The 15,058-nt window shown below is 45.5% G+C and overlaps 1 long non-coding RNA gene across 2 annotated transcripts in view; it reads right to left on the bottom strand.

Moving 5' to 3' along the window:
* LOC103690969 (uncharacterized) overlaps positions 1-9,116 on the bottom strand; it is a 47,812-nt gene extending 38,696 nt beyond the window's left edge. Inside the window, exons 1-2 of one of the 2 annotated variants that reach the window (XR_005497982.1) lie at positions 8,887-9,116; positions 3,314-3,390 (exon numbers count right to left, since the gene is read on the bottom strand). This is a non-coding gene — a long non-coding RNA (uncharacterized LOC103690969). Of the gene's footprint in view, positions 1-3,313; positions 3,689-8,886 lie in introns of those variants that run through there. The other variant, XR_589936.4, reaches the window with a different exon arrangement.
* Between the last annotated feature and the right edge of the window lie 5,942 nt (positions 9,117-15,058).

Raw genomic sequence — 15,058 nt, 5'->3', positions numbered from 1 at the left:
AGTGTGACCTACAGGGTATGCGCAGGAACAGTTCACTATTTTTTATTTTTACTGCAACAAAACCCCATGACCAAGGCAGCTCGTAAATGGAAGGGTTTATTCAGATTTCTGGTTCCAGAGGGATACAAGTCAATCTTGGCAGAGGGAGCAGCAAGTCCTGGGCATGGTAGCAGAAGCAGGAAGTTGAGAGCTCACATCTTGACCCCAACCATGAAATAGAGAGTGGAAGGGGTGTGGCAGGAGGCTTTAAATCTCAAAGCCTGCTTCCAGGACTTCCTCTATCTGGCTGCATCACCTGACCCTTCCCTAAATGGATACACCAACTGGAGACTAAGTGTTCAAATACCTGGAATTCTGAGGGACATTTCTCATTGTCATGTGTTCCTTTGTTAGTTCTTCCTGGTGACTTTTGACCACATGATGCTAGACTCTTCTCAAGCAATTTAAGTTACCCTTTCTTGTTGCTAAGCAACCACATATTGCTCCTTCCCTCCTCTTTTAGCTCCTTAATATCTGTGCTAATCAGACACAAATCTAAGAGAAACAATGGGAAAAAAGATAGACTTAGTTTGGTTCATGACTTAAGGACTAGGTCTGCATTGGAGTGGATCCTTGGCTCCTGTGCTCCCAGGAGAGCATCATGTGAGTAGGAACATATGGCTAAGGCTGGCACCTCATACTAGCCTGGAAACAGAGTAGAGTCTCTGTGCTTGTAGCTTCCTCCTCCATCCCTTTTGTCCTGTCTGGGGTCTCAGCCTATTGGATGGTACCACACATATTCAGGTCTTTCTCCCTCATTGACTGTCTCTCAGAATGACTTCAGATATTCCTCCCAAAGTGTACTTTGCTCAGCCCCCAGAGAGGAAAGAAGGAAGGAAAGAAATGTGGGGGAAGAAAGAGGGGGAGAGGAGAAGAGGGGGATGGGGAGGGGAGGGGGAGGGGGGAGAGGGAGAGGGAGGAGTGATGCTGCTTATGTTTACCTCTCTTTATCCTTTTCATACAGACTAGGATTCAAGCCACAATGAGTGTTCATCCTCCCACCTAAATTAATCCAATCTAGAAATTTCTTCACAGGTATGTCCAGAGATTCATGTCCATGGTGATTCTAAATTTCATCAGGCTGACAATATTAGGCATCATAAGCATCTACACTCATTTTAGGAAGACCACATGCAGTGCTCATTTCCCATATAGATCCACGGATCCCCTTTCTCTTTTCCAATCAAAGAACCACTGTCCAGTGTTTGAAGGAACAGGGCTACCATATGTCACATCAATGCTGTCACAAGTCAAGCCTGAGGTGAAGTTGAGTTTGAGGTAATTACTGACCAAGTTGGTTGAGTTGAAGCTCAAGAAAAAGCGACTCTGACATGAAGGCATCTGTTGTCGTTACATCATCGTGGCTGCTGTGGACCTGGTTGCACCCCTTCCCCAAATCCCTATGCATCAAACAAGAACTCAGCTTCTTTGACTGCTAATACCTAACGGCTAGGGTTTCAGTGTGTTAGCATCAATTGTGTTTCTAGAGAAAACTCATTTTCCCCAAGTCTTATCCCTTTTATAGACCATACCACTGATATATTTCTGCATGAAATTTCTACTATATTATGGGTTTTGTCGATTACAAATACTTTTCAAAGTTAAGACATGCTTTTACCCTCTTGTATTTCAGCATCTCATTTTTAGGACAAGAGTGTTTTACAGGAATCTGAACGTAGGAGTTTACAAAGAAATAACACACCTGTGGGGGAAGGGGCAATTGTTGGAAGAAAAGTAGCCTAGGATGATAAGGAAAAGCCCTGTAGCTAGTCATGAGACACAAGTTTTAGAACCCTGTGCTGCCACTGAGGAACTGTGCGATGCCCTGTAAATCAGGTAGCTTCCCAGAGCCACAATTTCCTGTTATGTGCAATCAGGGCTGGCTGTGTGACCTTTAGCCTTCCCTAGACAGCATTTAAAGAGATCCTAGCGACTTCGCATTCCTATTGTTATGCAATTAGGGCAACATTATAAACTCACCTTGTCGTTTATACGGCTATTTGTGGTCAGTGAACAAACGAGTACTATATGTATGCCATACCTAATGGACACTGACTGGGTTTATTGAAGCGCTAACATAGTCAGTATCCTTAAGTCTTCTATTTTAGTACCCACAGTGTAAATAATAGTAAAAATATACCTGAAAAAATTGCCAAACGAGTAATGTGCTCATATAACTTTTGTGAAGGAGAAAAGGCATCCGTGAGTCAGACTAATGATGGTTGTGGTCTGAAGCAAATCAGAACCTATGCTAGAGATTAAGAGATACATCTCAATTTGTATCATCATCACCATCATCATCACCATCATCATCATCATCATCATCATCATCATCATTGTGTCTTCTACAGAATATAAAAGATAAATAATATAAAGAAGGGACACACAAGGGACAGGCAGTGGCCCAAAGAGAAGAGGGTACCATCTTTGTGAAGAGTTTCATGGCACAGCAGACTAGTATCGTATTATAAAATGTCAGGCTTGGGATGGTTACTTATCATCTGTCCTCAGCCCCTTTAGTTTTATAGACAATGAAATGGGAGGCGGGCGGTGAGTGAAGTGCAGAAAGGATAGAGAAATAAAAAACCTTCCTTGAGTTCTCGTAGACTTGGGCTTGAGCCCTGACTGTATTTTCTGACTCTGAACTCAGTGTTCTTTTTTTTCCTGTACAGTAGAGTGTGAAGAGACACAATAGTATGGAAATAATCTTCCAATATCAGCCATGTAGAAGATTTTAATAAATTTTACTATTTAAAAAGAGATCCTAGCTTCTGGAATCTTCCCACAGCTTCGACATCACTACCCAAAGCCCAAGGTTTCTCTCCAAACTCACTCTGCCTTCCCGAGACTTGGACAAGGGCAGCCCTCTCCTCTGCCCTCACTTTGCAATGCTTTTCCGGTCTGTACTGAGTTCCAGTTGTTGGTTGTAAGGGAGATAGGCATTAGTGTGAGGGTCAGGGGATGCTCCCCTCAGCACTGAGCATGGGCAGAACACAAAAGTCCAGGGCTCCGCCTTCACTCTGCATCCCCAGCCCCCTCCAGGATCCAACAGCGATACCCTTCTTCTATGCACACTGCTCCCTGCTGCAGCGTCTTCCTGGGATTTGCTATGACTTGCTCCTCAGTTGACTGTGACACAGTGGCTGTCAGCCTTGCCCAGACTCCACCTAGACACCACACTGCTTACACACAAACAAACACAGAGACACCCAGTCACTCATGTGCACAAGGCTGAGAGCAGGCAGGCACTGCCCCTTGGTGACTCTTGACTCACCTCTCACGTCAGTGACTTAGGTCTTGTCCATGAATGTTCAATGTGCATTTCAGACAGTTTCCAGCTGCCGCAGGGACCTGAGATTCAAGGATTTGATCAAGGAAGGACCTCAGACAATGGCCATCCAGGTACATTGCAGTGTCCTCATAGAAGTGACAGAAAGCTATCGAGGTGTATATTACAGGAGGGTCGCATCTATGTGGGAGAGTAAGGAAATAGATTTCTGACAGTTTCATCCTGGGAACCAGAACTCTGAAGTATTATGTGGCTCAAGTCTATAAGTGCATCTTCCTAGGGCATTAACAGGCTGGCAGAGCAGCCCAAGACACTCCTATACATTCATTCTCTCTCTCTCTCTCTCTCTCTCTCTCTCTCTCTCTCTCTCTCTCTCTCTCTCTCCTCTCCTCTCCTCTCCTCTTCTCTCCTTTCTCCTCTCTCCCTCCTCATCCCCACCCCTCCCTCTTTCCCTCCTCTCCCCCTATCCCTCCTCTTCCCCATCTCTCTCTATCCCTCTCCCTCCCCTTCCCCCCCCTCTCCTTTTCTTCCTAGAACATGGGCCATAACCTAAAAATTACACTAATTGTTAAAGAATGCTGAGGCAGTGGTTCAAAACAGCCCCATGTTTCCTCATCATGGGACACAGTTTCCAGTCTTACATAAGCACCCTTTCATCTCAGGCTTATGACCAGGCTCCAGGGGCAAGCACACCACTACACCAGGGGATATGTGCTTCCTCTCTTAGGAACTCTGTAAACATTTTGGTCCTGAGTGACTGGCCATCCCTGCCCTTCGATGAATTTATTTTCTTCTCAACTGATGGGGCAAGGAGTGGCCTCTGCTGTTACCTCTCCTGTCGTGTCTTCTGCAGCTGTATCCAGTGACTGGGGGAATGTCGCATGGCCCCCTGTCTAGGTGTCACCACCTTCCTGGCAGCCTTCCATACTTGGATGTGAGTTCCAGGCTTGGCTTTTGCCGCAGTCAGCCAGCCGATCGCCAGCGTCCAGCAAGCAGAGTAATGGAAACTCAGCTGACGAGTGGAAGACACCCAATACAAATTTCCCTCTCTCGCCACAATTTTATAGGATGCTGCAAAAATGCACATCAGCACTTCTGCAAATGGAGCTGTGCTCTGACAAGCAGCCTGCCTGGTTGGAGGCTCTGAGCTTTCACGTTGTTGTTTTTGTAATGGTTTGACCCTTTACCAAGCACATTATGTCCTTGGAACCCTATCTCATGCCATAGAAGGAGGTTGGAAGGCCGGGGTTTCAGGAAAATCTCTTTGCTGCAGCAACCAGAATTGTAAGTAACTCTTGGTACATTTTATCCTATATGCACAAACACTGACCTTCTGTTAATGTTAAATCCCTGGCTGACTGAGCTCACTTCTAAGTGACAGGCCCAGAGGGAGGAAATGTTAGTAGCCAGTGACCACCTGTGTGAAAAGGCTGAATCTCTGGAGTGCTTCCCAGGCTCTTGATCACCTCAGACTTCTCTTGAAAAGAACACATGACTTGTAGGATTTTAACCTTCCTGTACTCAGGGTGAACCTCAGAGCTCTTGGGGCAAGACGATTTCCTTCCCTTGATCTTAACCCTTCTAGGTGAGACAGACATGACAAAGCTAGAAGACACATTGGAGTCGACACTGAGCTTGTCTGTAATTGGTACGTTCTCAACCACATACTCAAGCAGGACCTTGACTAGAGAGATTGTCTTGACCTGGAAGTAGGACTGAATGTTCACAATGTGACCTCTTAGTGGGTAAGGCTGGTGTATAATTATCTTTTCATGTGGTTACACAAAAGATGGGCTTTGGAGCTGAGTAGAACCATATTCTAAACACTGGACAACCTCTCAGGGCCTCAGAGGCTGTAATATTTCATGTCCTGGCCTTGGCTCACTGCTATCTACTGTTACCTCATCGGCCAGAGTAATACCTTCTCTTCCTTCAAGCCCTCTCTGGGCTCCTTCCCTGTGCCCTCTGGAGTCTACCTCAGAAACTCCAGGGCATCTTGAGAAGTCTGATATTATAATTCACAACATTTAATTGTCTCTGCATGTAAACATGTGGATTCCACTTCTCAGTCTCTATACCACTGGATCTACTGGGCTAGATATTGTTGGGGAAGTTTTCCTAGGCTTGCAATGTATTTAGTAGCACTTTGCACCTCTGCTAGCTACATGCCCTTTACCTGCACTTCCCCAGAAATAGCAACTGGAATGATTGTCAGGTGTTCCCAGGAGACAGATATGTCCTAGTAAAGAACCATTGCCTGACCTCAAAGCTCATAGGGAAAAGCACAAAGCCATGTTTTTCTTTAAGTTTGAAGCATGGTCCCTGCTCTTCAGTGGGCATTTAGAAAGCAGTTGTTGAGTTCTGAGTGAAACCAATGGCTACATGTCGAGTATCTGTATTTGGACAAATGTCAACAGTTCTCTTACTGCTGTCTGGAATTCAGCCACAGGTAGTGATGATGTCACCTATGGTGTGGCTCTGTAGCTGCTTGTGGAGTGCAGCATGGCTGATTCTAAACTTGGGCCAACCTCTGAGAAGGCTCATGCTCACTGAAGCTTGCGAACACTCTGGAGATCTGGCCACCTGACTCTGGACTCTAATCTGTCAACTTCATTTATTGGAGCTTGCGTCCAACTTTAGCTGCAAGTCCAGCTGTGTCTCAGCCTCCTGATCTCTCAGAGATTCTAGAAGGAATGATCTCTTTTCCCACCATATGCCTCAATCACTACCCGTTTCTCCTCCTTCCAAAGCTCTTGGCCCAGGACCACTTGCTATGTTATTTCCAGGGCCTCAGGATTACATACATTATTTGTGGGCAGCATAGCAAAGAGGTGAGCTGAAAGGACCTGTTCTGACTTATGACTGAGTCTAGAGCTCTAAACTATGTAAAATACCTAGCCCAAATGGCTACATAACCACCCAACTGCTTCGATGTTGTGTGAGCATAGTCAGGACAGGCTTTAGTGAGGAAGATGTCATCATAGTGGTACTTAGTGGGCTATGGCCACATGATAAAACTGTTATCATCCAAGGATTCCTTGTAGCCGTTGCTTCCTTTGAGACCCCTGTAAGAAATCTTGCAGTGTCTATCACTTAATAACATCAGTAACCCACTTAAACTGGCAAAATGATTCGTGCTAAAGACAGTGAACTTTTACAAGACTCTCTGTAGTGGATAGTCTTGACTTTCTGTGGTGGATAACCTTGACCCTTCGTAGTAGATAGCCTTCTTCACATTGCAAAGCCCATTCCCACTTCTCTTCCACTACCTTCAGCGCCATAACAATGTGTATCCCATAGTATGACAGCTAATCTTGGTAGCCAACTTGGAAAGAGGGGGTGAGGAACCTCCTCCATCAGATTGGCCTATGGGCATGTTGGAGTGATATTTTCTTGATTGCTGATTGATATGGGGTGGCCAAGCACACTATGGATGGTGCCACCCCTGGGCATGTAGTCTTGGTGTACGTATAGCTAAATGTGAGTGCCTGGGAGCAAGACAGCAGACTGGATCCCCCATGGTCCCTGCTGTAGTTCTCTTGTCCAGGTTCCTGCTGTGAATGCCTCTGCTGGCTTCCCTCACTGATATACTGTCACTTCATAAGCCAGATAAATTCTTTCTTCCCCAAGTTGTTTTTATTTCTGAGGGGAAGACAGATGGATAATCATGGGAATAAATAGAATCAGCAAAGCACCTGAAGCCATAAAGGAGGGGAGAAGGGGAAGGGGGCAGAAGAAGAGAAGGGGAGAAGAAAGAGGAGGGGAAGATGAGCAGGGAGAGGAGGGGAGGAAGAAGGGGAAGGGAGACAGGGAGGGGGAGGAGGAGTTGATATGACTTGACTCTTTGGGACAAGCAGGAGCCCAGGGGCAGGAGCAGCAAGGAGCACATGGTCCTCTTCAGGACCCTCTTGCCGTCTCTCAAGTGCAGGCCTGAGGTGGTTCAGGAAGGCATGTTTACTGAGTGCAGGCTCTAGAACTGCCTTCCATTGTACAAGACTCAGGAAGGGCAGGCCCATTCATGTCCAGTGGGTAGACTTAGCCATTTAGGACACAGATCTACAAACCAGGCAGATGTGAAATGTGACAAAGGACTCAGACAAGAAGATGCAGGGCTTTCAGAACTCCAGAGCTTGGGGCCTATGAGTTCTGGTTGCCTTTCACTTTCCCATTTTAAAGAAATGTTAATACTTCTGTTCATCCGCTGTAGCTTGGGTTAAAGTTGGAGATAATGGCTTCCAGTGTTGTATCTCAGCCAAGTGTATTTATCCATAAGGTCCTTTGCTTCTTACCAGTACCATGATAAAGCCTAGATCACCCACAGCTGATCCAATGCCCTTGAGCTGAGAAAACTCATTAAGAAAATCGATCACAGAACGGACTTTCCGGACTGGCATAGCTACCTAGGAGAGAGCCATCAGAAGGGAGGTGTGTTAACTGATTTCACTTGCCTTTTATCTTTGCCTTTTATCTCCAGGGGGCCTGAACCCTAAGCTGTCTGGGTGAGGACCATGTGAAGGGCTCCCAGGCCTCCCCAACACAGCCCAGCATACCTCACTCCAGACCCAATACGATGACCAGACAACAGGTATCGCCCAACTCCCTGTCTCCATGACCAACATCCGCCTCACCTTACAGGCACCAGTTTGACATTTGTGTTAGCCAAACGGTAAGCTTCATGGCTGACGTTTCACTAAAGTGCAGGTTCCTGTGAGCCATTCTCATGGCAGCAGCAATAAACTCAGGCCTTGAAAGCTTTTAATGTGTCACTGAGCTGGTGTCGGGAAGAAAATGTCAAAACACTAAAACCAGACTGAAGTTAAAAATCTGGCCTCCGAGCCCCACCAGACGGTTATTCATTCCTCACTGTATATATACAGAAGCAACCTCACACTGTCCCGTGCTACTGAGAACAGAGTAATGTGAAAGTAATCATGTGGGCTGCACAGAAGTTCTCAAAACAGGACCTCATGAGAGGGCGGGAAGTGAGAAGTCTCAACCATAACAAAGCACCCTCGCTTTCTCGCCTTTGACATTCCCCCAAGAGAAGTAATCTCCAGTGAGCGCTATTATCTTATTAAGGCAGCACCGGGCCTTAACTCAATGCTCCCTTCACACTAAGATCCAACCCAGACGCGCCCCGCCCTAGCATCTTCCCCTAGCAGAGCCCAGCACAAAGGCATTGAGTCAGATACGCTGACCCACATTCGTTACTGTGACTCTATCTGTTCAGATGGGGGAGGGCCAACGAGTCTCGAGGCTAGGCAGTTTCTGATTCCGTCCCCTGGTCACAGATAATCCTGGCAGGTATTCCAGGACTTTCCCTAAGACTGAGGAAGGGGTCCAGGGTCAGACTTCAACCATCAAATTCAAGCAAAACCATTATGCTTTCATTCGTTATTGACACCAGTTTGATGACTTGGATAATTATGGGAAACTGTTATTAAAATGCTATAACTCTCTCTCTCCCTGTCCTCACGATGAAGTTCAAATTCCCAAAGAAAGCTGGCCATTGACCAACAAACAATATTAGTGGCAGACGACAGTGAAATCTTACTTACCCTTCGGGGGTCTCTTCACTTCACACATTTATCTAAATGAGAGATTTCAGAACTTTCTGATTCCTCTCCCAAATGCTTCTTCACAATACTACATGAATTCATGATGTGAGTTGATTGAAGAAAAAAATACAATCCACTGAAGGTCCATGTGGCTTGAATTCGTTCCCGAGTAACAGATCTTGTAATCACCAAGCTACTTAAGTTTCTAAGCACAAAGCCTGCAGGCACACACCCAGACAGAATTCTTCCAATTGGAAGCCCTTTGAGAAGTTATGCAATCTATCCCAGAGGTGGCTAGGAGACTTAGTTAGCATGCTGATCCTGATCAATTGGTAGTGACTGATGAAAATGATTCCAGGACCACCCTGGCACAGCGATCATACAGCAGTGATTAGTAATGTCTGCCACAGTGTAGGAGGGGATTATGGTGTAGTAGCCTCAGGCTTACCCCTGGCTTTCCCAGAATACTACATTTGGCTCACAAATTAGCTTAAATTTCCTCTATTTTTTTCCAACCAGGCTGCTAGTTTTCAAAGTTAGGGATCATGCCTGAAATGCCTAGCAGATCACTATAGGTCAGGTCCTAACAGCTATTAGTAGAATAACATCTTATAGCTGAGTTGAAGTAAACCAAATAAAATGTAATTATGTTGACTCAAGCAAGAACATTCAAGTAAATACTCAGCAGAGAATGCACGCCTGCTCAGAAGCCAAAAATATGTTCATCAATAGTTCAAAATAAAAATTTATTCCAGATTGAATCCGAGACTGTTTACCAAAAACTTACTTTTAGAATTGAGAAATGGTTTCCAGAACATTTTTTTTTGGTCTGCAGGATATATGGAAGCATACAGCATTGCACAAAATCAAATCGATAAGATAAAACACAGTTTACTGTTGTGCTGCTGACTTACCAGGCACTGGGAAAAACGGAATGAAAATGGTGGGGAAATTGATGGTCCAACATTTCTGAAAGGAGATTACAGTGGAAATGAATGAAATTGCTGACAGGAAGCAGATCCATGGGGATTAGAATGTATCTGGGGTACATCTACACAATGGAATATTACTCAGCTATCAAAAACAACGAGTTTATGAAATTCGTAGGCAAATGGTTGGAACTGGAAAATATCATCCTGAGTGAGCTAACCCACTCACAGAAAGACATACATGGTATGCACTCATTGATAAGTGGCTATTAGCCCAAATGCTTGAATTACCCTAGATCCCTAGAACAAAGGAAACTCAAGACGGATGATCAAAATGTGAATGCTTCACTCCTTCTTTAAATGAGGAAAAAGAATACCCTTGGCAGGGAAGGGAGAGGCAAAGATTAAAACAGAGACTGAAGGAACACCCATTCAGAGCCTGCCCCACAGGTGGCCCATACATATACAGCCACCCAATTAGACAAGATGGATGAAGCAAAGAAGTGCAGACCGACAGGAGCCGGATGTAGATCGCTCCTGAGAGACACAGCCAGAATACAGCAAATACAGAGGCGAATGCCAGCAGCAAACCACTGAACTGAGAATAGGTCCCCCGTTGAAGGAATCAGAGAAAGAACTGGAAGAGCTTGAAGGTGCTCGAGACCCCAAAAGTACAACAATGTCAAGCAACCAGAGCTTCCAGGGACTAAGCCACTACCTAAAGACTATACATGAACTGACCCTGGACTCTGTCCCCATAGGTAGCAATGAATATCCTAGTAAGAGCACCAGTGGAAGGGGAAGCCCTGGGTCCTGCTAAGACTGAACCCCCAGTGAACTAGACTATGCGGGGAGGGTGGCAATGGGGGGAGGTTTGGGAGGGGAACACCCATAAGGAAGGGGAGGGGGGAGGGTGATGTTTGTCCGGAAACCGGGAAAGGGAATAACACTTGAAATGTATATAAGAAATACTCAAGTTAATAAAAAAAAAAAAAAAAAAAAAAGAATGTATCTGGGGTACTGAGTGGAATTTCTCCATAGTACTAAGTTTTATAACTGTACTTATACTTGAGATATTTCATTTTTATTTTAAGTGTGTGTGTGTGTGTGTGTGTGTGTGTGTGTGTGTGTGTGTGTGTGTGTGCAGTGCCTGCAGAAGCCAGAAGAGGGCATCAGATCCCATGGACCTGGCCTTACCAGCAGATGTAAGCCCCTTGTTTTGGGTGCTGGGAACTGAAGACCGATCCTCTGTGAGAGCAGCATAAGCTCTTGGCTGCGGAACAGGCTCTTCAATCCCAATCATGGTACCATTTTGGGGAAAACTAGCCTTCCTAATTTTAGAATTTTGCTCGCAGCTTTGCTTCTAGCTTCCTCTCCTTAGCACAAAAGTGGCGAAGGCCAGAGAGGCCAGGATCTGGCTGGATGGCTGAAGATCCAGCCCTTCCCCAGCACCCTAGAAGAGGAAATGAGAAGAGGCCACTGACAGGGAGGGATACTGGGGCTGAGATGTAACACCATCCTCCTTGTCTTAGTCAGGTCAGCACTGGGGGACTAAGGGACCCTTTCCCTGCCATTGGGGGATGCTATCCACTACCTTGCTCACCCTGGCTTCTTCAGCCTTTCTTTTAACTCAGAACCAGCAGCCCTGGGGTGGCACTTACCACAGTGACTTGGTCTCTCATGAACATCAAGAAAATGATTCCACAGAGTTGCCTACAGGCCAATCTGATGACAGTATCACCTCAATTGAGATTCCTCCTCCCAAGTGACCCTAGCTTGTGTCAAATTAAAAAAAAAAGAAACAATAATCACACCTAGTAAAATTGAATGCTAATCATCTGTGTATTAAGTATAAGTAATTGAGTGTAGTGAGTCCTTGTATGTCACCTTCTCTACTGGTAAATCAGGAAGTGGGAATCTTCCGCTTGTCTAGTCAACATATATTAGTTCCCACTGAGTCTCAGACCCTGGCAGGGAATAGGAATTCAGGCTGAGCACAGTGCAAAGCCTTCAGACACCAGCAGAAAATCTAATAGCAAAACATGCTAAATACATCTCAAACATTATGAGGAGATTGAGGTTCTTCCTGATTCCCACATGCTGCCATTTTATGACAGCCTCTTCACTGACTTCCACCCTGAGGAGGGGTTTACTGAATCCTGACAGAATAGGAAGCTGCAAGCACTACCCAGGTCACAGAGAGGTTGTGGGGCTTCCAGGCTTTCCTGGGTTCTGCCAAGGCACAATTTTTTTTCAGAGCTGGGGACTGAACCCACGGCCTTGTGCTTGCTAGGCAAGTGCTCTACCACTGAGCTAAATCCCCAACCCCCAAGGCACAATTTCTAAACACCTTGCTCAGCTTCCACACCTTTCAAACCTTCCTAAAACCAAGACTCTGTTGAACTTAAAAGATTTTCCTTAATGAGAACCCAGCTTTCTCAGACACCTTTGGTATTAGCTTCCTCCTTGGCTTTGGCAAAGCTTTTATACTGACTCTGAAACTGTCTGCTGCCACTGTCCCTCTGGAGGTGAGGATACCTGTCAACCTGTCAGCAAGGTCCCCCAGCCTATTACTTGACCCTCTCTTCTTCACAGAGGCTTCTGGTTCTGCAAAATGAACTTCAACTGATAAGCATTTAAAAGAAAATCTTACAAGATCTCAAGTACCATTTACGCTACTTGTTTTAATATTCATTCAATCACAAGTCTACTGATCGAAGGCCTGGTGGTTTGAATGAGAATGGCCCCATAGGCTCATGTATTTGAATACTTGGTGCCCAGGTGGTGGAAACTGTTTGGGAAGGATTAGGGGGTATGGCCTTGTTGTAGGAGGTGTGTTCCTGGGAGATGGGCTTTAAGGCTTCAAAGGCTATTCCATTCCCAGCTCTGTTTCTCTGCCTTCTACTTGAAGCTAAGGATTTGTGCTCTTAGCTATTGATCCCTCACCATGTCTGTCTGCTGCCATGTTGCCTGACAGATGGTCACGGGCCTGCCCTCTGTAGTGAAGCCGAATAAACTTTTTGTTCTGTACCTTGCTTTGGTCTTGGTCTTATCACAACAATAGAACAGTAACTAAGACAGTACATGTTCTGTGTTCAGGACTCTAAAACAACAGGAGACAGCAACAACAACCACAGTTCCTCTAGCTCCAGTGTGAACAGAGCCCTTCCACCTAGCTCCGTACCAACCAAGTCTCCGAGGTAATTAGTGCCTGAGTAAATCATTGTCAGTTTGTAAGATGGTACAGACCTTGGCCAAATTTCTCCAAATCAATCAAAACAAACAAGAACAAAAGAGCTTTCTTTGTCCAGCACAGATTTTGTTGTGAAATACAACTTTCGTGCTTTCTAAAAGGAGTTTCTGAGGAAAAAAAATTGTTTGTCGTTTGGTTTGTAAAGAACAAAATTATACTCGAAACTTGGACATTTCAGTCTCCTGTGAGTCACTTCCTGGGAGTATTTCAGCATTTTCCTAGTAATATTAATACATAAAATACAATGTTGGCAACCAGGCTAGAAGACCTCTTAGGTCAAAATAAATGTTATAAGCAGAGAATTCAGGTAAGGAGGAAGAATGTGTTCGCCTTCAAGCAGTCATGAACACTGGGCTCTATAAACAAATATAAAATTTATAGATCTAGAGAATCCTGTGACCCCAGGACAAAAACAGTCAAGGACATAGCCTGAATGCCAAGTATAATTAGAGAGACCTCCATCCTTGCCTGGCGTGTCTTGAGGAATGATGAGAAGACCCAAACACAGGGCCCTACACTATACAGTCATTCATCAAATCCCTCTGTTCACCCTGTTACCCCCTCAGCTTTCTGATCCTGATCCTCAATCCACTCACCGCTGGCTCCTGGCCATCCTCGCCTCCTTCCCAAATCACTCACTGCTTCCCACATATGTCACCTCCCTTACAGAACTGTCATAAGCAACATCTAAGAAATGAGTCAGCTTGTGAATTCTTCTCTAAGAGCTTTACCAAGATTAAGTCTCAAAAGCCCAACTGCAACTGACTTACACACAATAGCTACCGGGAACTCATTGTAATGCTGTGTGGTGAACTGACCCAGGGTAGGCTGGACCCAGAGGCTCAGCTGGAACCTTTACATAATGGACTATGTTTTGTCATGTGTAAGCTTTGGTGTCTTCCAGTTACCCGAAGGAACATCAGCCGCATGGCCTTGCAACCTGGCTTGGTGGAGACAGAGCACTTCTTTATGAGTTGCGGCTAGGCGCTCACGAGCAGCCCTGCAATTATTGGCATCCTGAATCCTAAAAGGGCAGATTTCTCATGTGCCTGTCTCTTCACACAGCTGCTGGAGCTGAGGGATAAAGGAGCTTCATCCACCTCAGGTACAGGTGGAGGATGCTGATGGTTCTCTCTGGGGAGCTTCTCCTAAATGAGGGAATGGATTGTGGATGAGCTTAAGCATCAGCTACCAGCCAAGATGAGCTGTTGAATTTGTGGTACCAAGGAACTGCTAAGGAACAGGAGGACCACAGCTAAACATCTTTTCTGTTCCAGTGGAACAGAAAGAGAGAGAGAGAGAGAGAGAGAGAGAGAGAGAGAGAGAGAGAGAGAGAGAGAGAGAGCTGACAGGCAGATCTGTTCTTTGAGGTCATCCAGAAGCCAGGGCCATGAAGGACCTATTACAACACTTGTGCATAATCCCACAGCACGAAAGGGAGTTGGGGGATGCCTCAGTGGATACCCTCTGATCCTGCTTTGAGATAGCACACCTGACTTCTGAAAATTGGAAATGTCGTCACTGAGTTCATTCATCGATGAAGCTAGTAATGTCACAGGAGAGCTCTGGACACTGTGGGCCTTCCTGTGGTTCATCTTTTATAGTGACAAACCCAAAACACAAGGGATGGCAGCATCTCAGAGGCAAGGACTCCTACATTTACCATCTACGGTCTCCAATGTCACTAAAAAGATTCCCAGGGCTGTCAGGTCTAAATTTTCCCTTCTTCTCAAAGAGGAAAGACAAGAGCTGATGGGAGTTATGGTTTTTCCTCATAAGGCCTGGGTTTGGAGCAGCCCACGTACTGTCGAGAGCTCCCGTCGGTAGGTCTTGCTTGGCACTGATCAGCAGGGCAGGGGTGCAGTAGATGATGTGAAGGCATTTGTGTAACTCGGTGTGTTTAATGAGTGTGCTTCTCTTCTGCTAAATATGCAAATAGACACTTCAATTACATTTCAAACTTGCTAACATGTTGTGTTTATGAGTTAGC

Source organism: Rattus norvegicus, chromosome 1, assembly GCF_036323735.1.
Source record: "Rattus norvegicus strain BN/NHsdMcwi chromosome 1, GRCr8, whole genome shotgun sequence".
Classification (NCBI taxonomy): Eukaryota; Metazoa; Chordata; class Mammalia; order Rodentia; family Muridae; genus Rattus; species Rattus norvegicus.
The sequence above is the reverse complement of the archived record's forward strand: the minus strand, read 5'-3'. Positions and strand labels throughout refer to the sequence as shown.